Source organism: Atractosteus spatula, chromosome 2 (assembly GCF_055471065.1).
Source record: "Atractosteus spatula isolate fAtrSpa1 chromosome 2, fAtrSpa1.hap1, whole genome shotgun sequence".
NCBI classification, from domain to species: Eukaryota; Metazoa; Chordata; class Actinopteri; order Semionotiformes; family Lepisosteidae; genus Atractosteus; species Atractosteus spatula.
The window spans coordinates 57,795,317-57,803,419 of NC_142707.1; positions in this window are offsets into that span (position 1 = coordinate 57,795,317).

The window sequence follows — 8,103 nt, forward strand, 5'->3', positions numbered from 1 at the left end:
CAATGAGTTTCATGCATGCTTGGGTATCCGTGTGATCTGAGTGACTCAGCTTTGGAATACTACTGTCGCGTGGTGCACCGCGACATCCAGGCACCCCGGAGTGTCTGAAAAAAAAATTTCAGCGATTTTCACGAAACGACTTTTCTTCAACTTGAATTGGGCTAAAAATCCATCCCTGAAAATAAAAATTCTCTGAGTGGTGTGTAAATGCAGATCCTTACCCTACGTGGGGTATCCACTGAGTATTACCGCGAACTCTAGTTGAAGTTCTCTGGGCATGGGATTTTGACATATTACCCAAACCAAAAGGAATGAGTGGGAAACAATCAAGACAACGGATAGAAGCACTTGCATTTGAATGAGTTTCAAGCATGCTTGGGTATCCGTGTGATCTGAGTGACTCAGCTTTGGAATACAACTGTCGCGTGGAGCACCGCGACATCCAGGCACCCCGGAGTTTCTGAAAAAAAATTTTCAGCGATTTTCACGAAACCACTTTTATTCAACTTGAATTGGGCTAAAAATCCATCCCTGAAAATAAAAGTTCTCTGAGTGGTGTGTAAATGCTGATCCTTACCCTACCTGGGGTGTCCACTGAGCATTTCCGCGAACTCTATCTGAAGTTCTCTGGGCATGGGATTTTGACATATTACCCAAACTAAAAGGAATGAGTGGGAAACATTCAAGACAACGGATAGAAGCACTTGCATTTGAATGAGTTTCAAGCATGCTTGGGTACTGGTGTGATCTGAGTGACTCAGCTTTGGAATACAACTGTCGCTTGGAGTACCGCGACATCAAGGCACCCCGGAGTTTCTGAAAAAAAATTTACAGCGATTTTCACGAAACCACTTTTCTTCAACTTGAATTCGGCTAAAAATCCATCCCTGAAAATAAAAATTCTCTGACTGGTGTGTAAATGCTGATCCTTACCCTACCTGGTGTGTCCACTGAGCATTTCCGCGAACTCTATCTGAAGTTCTCTGGGCATGGGATTTTGACATGTTCCCCAAACCAAATGGAATGAGTGGGAAAAAATCAAGACAACAGAGAGAGGCAGTTGCATTTGAATGAGTTTCAAGCATGCTTGGGTACTCGTGTCGTCTGAGTGACTCAGCTTTGGAATACAACTGTCGCGTGGAGTACCCCGACATCCAGGCACCCTGGAGTTTCTGAAAAAAAATTTTCAGCGATTTTCACGAAACCACTTTTCTTCAACTTGAATTGGGCTAAAAATCCATCCCTGAAAATAAAAATTCTCTGAGTGGTGTGTAAATGCTGATCCTTACCCTAGCTGGGGTGTCCACTGAGTATTACCGCGAACTGTAGTTGAAGTTCTCTGGGCATGGGATTTTGACATGTTACCCAAACCAAAAAGAATGAGTGGGAAACACTCAAGACAACAGATAGAAGCACTTGCATTTGAATGAGTTTCAAGCATGCTTGGGTACTCGTGTGATCTGAGTGGCTCAGCTTTGGAATACAACTGTCGCGTGGAGCAACGCGACATCCAGGCACCCCAGAGTTTCTGAAAAAAAATTTTCAGCGATTTTCACGAAACCACTTTTCTTCAACTTGAATTGGCCTAAAAATCCAACCCTGAAAATAAAAATTGTCTGAGTGGTGTGTAAATGCTGATCCTTACCCTACCTGGGGTGTCAACTGAGTATTACCGTGTACTCTAGTTGAAGTTCTCTGGGCATGGGATTTTGACATAATTCCCCAAACCAAATGGAATGAGTGGGAAACAATCAAGACAACGGATAGAAGCACTTGCATTTGAATGAGTTTCAAGCATGCTTGGGTACTCATGTGAACTGAGTGACTCAGCTTTGGAATACAGCTGTCGCGTGGTGCACGGCGATATCCAGGCAGCCCGGAGTTTCTGAAAAAAAACTTTCAACGATTTTCAGGAAACCACTTTTCTTCAACTTGAATTGGGCTAAAAATCCATTCCTGAAAATAAAAATTCTATTAGTGGTGTGTAAATGTTGATCCTTACCCTACCTGGGGTGTCCACTGAGCATTTCCGCTAACTCTAGTTGAAGTTCTCTGGGCATGGGATTTTGACAAATTACCCAAACTAAAAAGAATGAGTGGGAAACACTCAAGACAACGAATAGAAGCACTTGCATTTGAATGAGTTTCAAGCATGCTTGGGTACTCGTGTGATGTGAGTAGCTCAGCTTTGGAATACAACTGTCGCGTGGAGCACCGCGACATCCAGGCACCCCGGAGTTTCTGAAAAAAAATTTTCAGCAATTTTCACGAAACCACTTCTCCTCAACTTGAATTGGGCTAAAAATCCATCCCTGAAAATAAAAATTCTCTGAGTAGTGTGTAAATGCTGATCCTTACCCTACCTGGGGTGTCCACTGAGTATTACTGCGAACTCTAGTTGAAGTTCTCTGGGCATGGGATTTTGACATAATTCCCCAAACCAAATGGAATGAGTGGGAAATAATCAAGAGAACGGATAGAAGCACTTGCATTTGAATGAGTTTCAAGCATGCTTGGGTACTCGTGTGATCTGAGTGACTCAGCTTTGGAATACAACTGTCGCGTGGAGCACCGCGACATCCAGGCACCCCGGAGTTTAGAAAAAAAAATTTCAGCGATTTTCACGAAACCACTTCTCCTCAACTTGAATTGGGCTAAAAATCCATCCCTGAAAATAAAAATTCTCTGAGTGGTGTGTAAATGCTGATCCTTACCCTACCTAGGGTGTCCACTGAGCATTTCCGCGAACTCTAGTTGAAGTTCAGTGGGCATGGGATTTTGACATATTACCCAAACCAAAAGGAATGAGTGGGAAACACTCAAGAGAATGGATAGATGCACTTGCATTTGAATGAGTTTCAAGCATGCTTGGGTACTCGTGTGTTCTGAGAGACTCAGTTTTGGAATACAACTGTCGCGTGGTGCACCGCGACATCCAGGCACCCCGGAGTTTCTGAAAAAAAATTTTCAGCGATTTTGACGAAACCACTTCTCCTCAACTTGAATTGGGCTAAAAATCCATCCCTGAAAATAGTAATTCTATGAGTGGTGTGTAAATGTTGATCCTTATCCTACCTGTTGTGTCCAATGAGCATTTCCGCGAACTCTATCTAAAATTCTCTTGGCATGGGATTTTGACATCTTACCCATACCAAAAGGAATGAGTGGGAAACAATCAAGAAAACAGATAGAAGCACATGCATTTGAATGAGTTTAAAGCATGCTTGGGTACTCGTGTGATCTGAGTGACTCAGCTTTGGAATACAACTGTCGCGTGGTGCACCGCGACAACCAGGCACCCCGGAGTTTCTGAAAAAAAATTTTCAGCGATTTTCACGAAACCACTTTTCTTCAACTTGAATTGGGTTAAAAATCCATCCCTGAAAATAAAAATTCTCTGAGTGGTGTGTAAATGCTGATCCTTACCCTACCTGGGGTGTCGACTGAGTATTAACGCGAACTCTAGTTGAAGTTCTCTGGGAATGGGATTTTCACATATTATCCAAACCAAAACGAATGAGTGGGAAACAATCAAGACAACGGATAGAAGCACTTGCATTTCAGTGAGTTTCAAGCATGCTTGGGTATTCGTGTGATCTGAGTGACTCAGCTTTGGAATACAACTGTCGCGTGGTGCACCGCGATATCCAGGCACCCCGGAGCTTCTGAAAAAAAAATTTCAGCAATTTTCACGAAACCATTTTTATTCAACTTGAATTGGGCTAAAAATCCATCCCTGAAAATAAAAATTCTGTGAGTGGTGTGTAAATGCTGATCCTTACCCTACTTGGTGTGTCCACTGAGCATTTCCGCGAACTCTATCTGAAGTTCTCTGTGCATGGGATTTTGACATGTTCCCCAAACCAAATGGAATGAGTGGGAAGTAATCAAGACAACGGATAGAGGCAGTTGCATTTGAATGAGTTTTAAGCATGCTTGGGTACTAGTGTGATCTGAGTGACTCAGTTTTGGAATACAACTGTCGCGTGGAGCACCGCGACATCCAGGCACCCCGGAGATACTGAAAAAAAATTTTCAGCAATTTTCACGAAACCACTTTTTTTCAACTTGAATTGGGCTAAAAATCCATCCCTGAAAATAAAAATTCTCTGAGTGGTGTGTAAATGCTGATCCTTACCCTACTGGAGTGTCCACTGAGTATTATCGCGAACTCTAGTTGAAGTTCTCTGGGCCTGGGATTTTGACATATTACCCAACTCAAAAGGAATGAGTGGGAAACAATCAGGACAACGGATAGAAGTACTTGCATTTGAATGAGTTTCAAGCATGCTTGTGTACTCGTGTGATCTGAGTGACTCAGCTTTGGATTACAACTGTCGCGTGGAATACCGCGACATCCAGGCACCCCGGAGTTTCTGAAAAAAAATTTTCAGCGATTTTCCCGAAACCACTTTTCTTCAACTTGAATTGCGCTAAAAATCCATCCCTGAAAATAAAAATTCTCTGAGTGGTGTGTAAATGCTGATCCTTACCCTACCTGGGGTGTCGACTGAGTATTATTGCGAACTCTAGTTGAAGTTCTCTGGGCATGGGATTTTGACATATTTCCCAAACCAAAAGGAATGAGTGGGAAACAATCAAGACAACGGATAGAAGCACTTGCATTTGAATGAGTTTCAAGCATGCTTGGGTATTCGTGTGATCTGAGTGACTCAGATTTGGAATACAACTGTTGCGTAAAGCACAGGGACATCCAGGCACCCCAGAGTTTCTGAAAAAAAATTTTCAGCGATTTTCACGAAACCACTTTTCATCAATTTGAATTGGGCTAAAAATCCATCCCTGAAAATAAAAATTCTCTGAGTGGTGTGTAAATGCTGATCCTTAGCCTACTGGGGTGTCCACTGAGTATTACCGCGAACTCTAGTTGAAGTTCTCTGGGCATGGGATTTTGACATATTACCCAATCCAAACGGAATGAGTGGGAAACAATCAAGACAACGGATAGAAGCACTTGCATTTGAATGAGTTTCAAGCATGCTTGTGTATTCGTGTGATCTGTGTGACTCAGCTTTGGAATACAACTGTCGCGTGGTGCACCGCGATATCCAGGCACCCCGGAGTTTCTGAAAAAAAATTTTCAGCGATTTTCACGAAACCACTTTTCTTCAACTTGAAATGGGCTAAAAATCCATCCCTGAAAATAAAAATTCTCTGAGTGGTGTGTAAGTGCTGATCCTTACCCTACCTGGTGGGTCCACTGAGCATTTCCGCGAACTCTATCTGAAGTTCTCTGGGCATGGGATTTTGACATATTACCCAAATCAAATGGAATGAGTGGGAAACAATCAGGACAACGGTTAGAAGGACTTGCATTTGAATGAGTTTCAAGCATGCTTGTGTACTCGTGTGATCTGAGTGACTCAGCTTTGGATTACAACTGTCGCGTGGAATACCGCGACATCCAGGCACCCCGGAGTTTCTGAAAAAAAATTTTCAGCGATTTTCACGAAACCACTTTTCTTCAACTTGAATTGGGCTAAAAATCCATCCCTGAAAATAAAAATTCTCTGAGTGGTGTGTAAGTGCTGATCCTTACCCTACCTGGTGGGTCCAATGAGCATTTCCGCGAACTCTATCTGAAGATCTCTGGGCATGGGATTTTGACATATTACCCAAATCAAATTGAATGAGTGGGAAACAATCAGGACAACGGTTAGAAGGACTTGCATTTGAATGAGTTTCAAGCATGCTTGTGTACTCGTGTGATCTGAGTGACTCAGCTTTGGATTACAACTGTCGCGTGGAATACCGCGACATCCAGGCACCCCGGAGTTTCTGAAAAAAAATTTTCAGCGATTTTCACGAAACCACTTTTCTTCAACTTGAATTGGGCTAAAAATCCATCCCTGAAAATAAAAATTCTCTGAGTGGTGTGTAAGTGCTGATCCTTACCCTACCTGGTGGGTCCACTGAGCATTTCCGCGAACTCTATCTGAAGTTCTCTGGGCATGGGATTTTGACATATTACCCAAATCAAATGGAATGAGTGGGAAACAATCAGGACAACGGTTAGAAGGACTTGCATTTGAATGAGTTTCAAGCATGCTTGTGTACTCGTGTGATCTGAGTGACTCAGCTTTGGATTACAACTGTCGCGTGGAATACCGCGACATCCAGGCACCCCGGAGTTTCTGAAAAAAAATTTTCAGCGATTTTCACGAAACCACTTTTCTTCAACTTGAATTGGGCTAAAAATCCATCCCTGAAAATAAAAATTCTCTGAGTGGTGTGTAAGTGCTGATCCTTACCCTACCTGGTGGGTCCAATGAGCATTTCCGCGAACTCTATCTGAAGATCTCTGGGCATGGGATTTTGACATATTACCCAAATCAAATGGAATGAGTGGGAAACAATCAGGACAACGGTTAGAAGGACTTGCATTTGAATGAGTTTCAAGCATGCTTGTGTACTCGTGTGATCTGAGTGACTCAGCTTTGGATTACAACTGTCGCGTGGAATGCCGCGACATCCAGGCACCCCGGAGTTTCTGAAAAAAAATTTTCAGCGATTTTCACGAAACCACTTTTCCTCATCTTGAATTGGGCTAAAAATCCATCCCTGAAAATAAAAATTCTCTGAGTGGTGTGTAAATGCTGATCCTTACCCTACCTGGGGTGTCGACTGAGTGTTACCGCGAACTCTAGTTGAAGTTCTCTGGGCATGGGATTTTAACATATTACTCAAATCAAAAGGAATGAGTGTGAAACAATTAAGACAACGGATAGAAGCACTTGCATTTGAATGAGTTTCAAGCATGCTTGGGTACTCGTGTGATTTGAGTGAGTCAGCTTTGGAATACAATGTTGCGTGGTGCACCGCGACATCCTGGCACTCCGGAGTTTCTGAAAAAAAAAATTTGGCTATTTTCACGAAACCAATTTTCTTCAACTTGAATTGGGCTAAAAATCCATCCCTGAAAATTAAAATTCTCTGAGTAGTGTGTAAGTGCTGATCCTTAGCCTACCTGGTGTGTCCACTGAGCATTTCCGCTAACTCTATCTGAAGTACTCTGGGCATGGGATTTTGACATATTACCCAAACCAAATGGAATGATTGGGAAACAATCAAGACAACGGATAGAGGCAGTTGCATTTGAATTAGTTACAAGCATGCTTGGGTACTCTTGTGATCTGAGTGACTCAGCTTTGGAATACAACTGTCGAGTGGTGCACCGCGACATCCAGGCACTCCGGAGTTTCTGAAAAAAAATTTTCAGCGATTTTCACGAAACCACTTTTCTTCAACTTGAATTGGGCTAAAAATCCATCCCTGAAAATAAAAATTCTCTGAGTAGCGTGTAAATGCTGATCCTTACCCTACTGGGGTGTCCACTGAGTATTATCGCTAACTCTAGTGGAAGTTCTCTGGGCATTGGATTTTGACATATTACACAAATCAAAAGGAATGAGTGGGAAACAATCAGGACAACGGATAGAAGGACTAGCATTTGAATTAGTTTCAAGCATGCTTGTGTACTCGTGTGATCTGAGTGACTCAGCTTTGGATTACAACTGTCGCGTGGAATACCGCGACATCCAGGCACCCCGGAGTTTCTGAAAAAAAAATGTCAGCGATTTTCACGAAACCACTTTTCTTCAACTTGACTTGGGCCAAAAATCCATCCCTGAAAATAAAAATTCTCTAAGTAGTGCGTAAATGCTGATCCTTACCCTACCTGGGGTGTCCACTGAGCATTTCCGCGTACTCTATCTGAAGTTCTCTGGGCATTGGATTTTGACATGTTCACCAGTCCAAGAGGAATGAGTGGGGAAACATTCAAGACCATGGATAGAAGCACTTGCATTAGAATGAGTTTCAATCATGCTTGGGTACTCGTGTGTTTCAAATGACTAAGTTTTGGAATACAACTGCTGCTTGGTGGATCGCGACATCCAGGTACCCCGGAGTTTCTGAAAAAAAAATTTCAACTATGGTCACGAAACCACTTTTCTTCAACTTGACTTGGGCCAAAAATCCATCCCTGAAAATAAAAATTCTCTAAGTAGTGCGTAAATGTTGATCCTTACCCTACCTGGGGTGTCCACTGAGCATTTCCGCGAATTCTATCTGAAGTTTTCT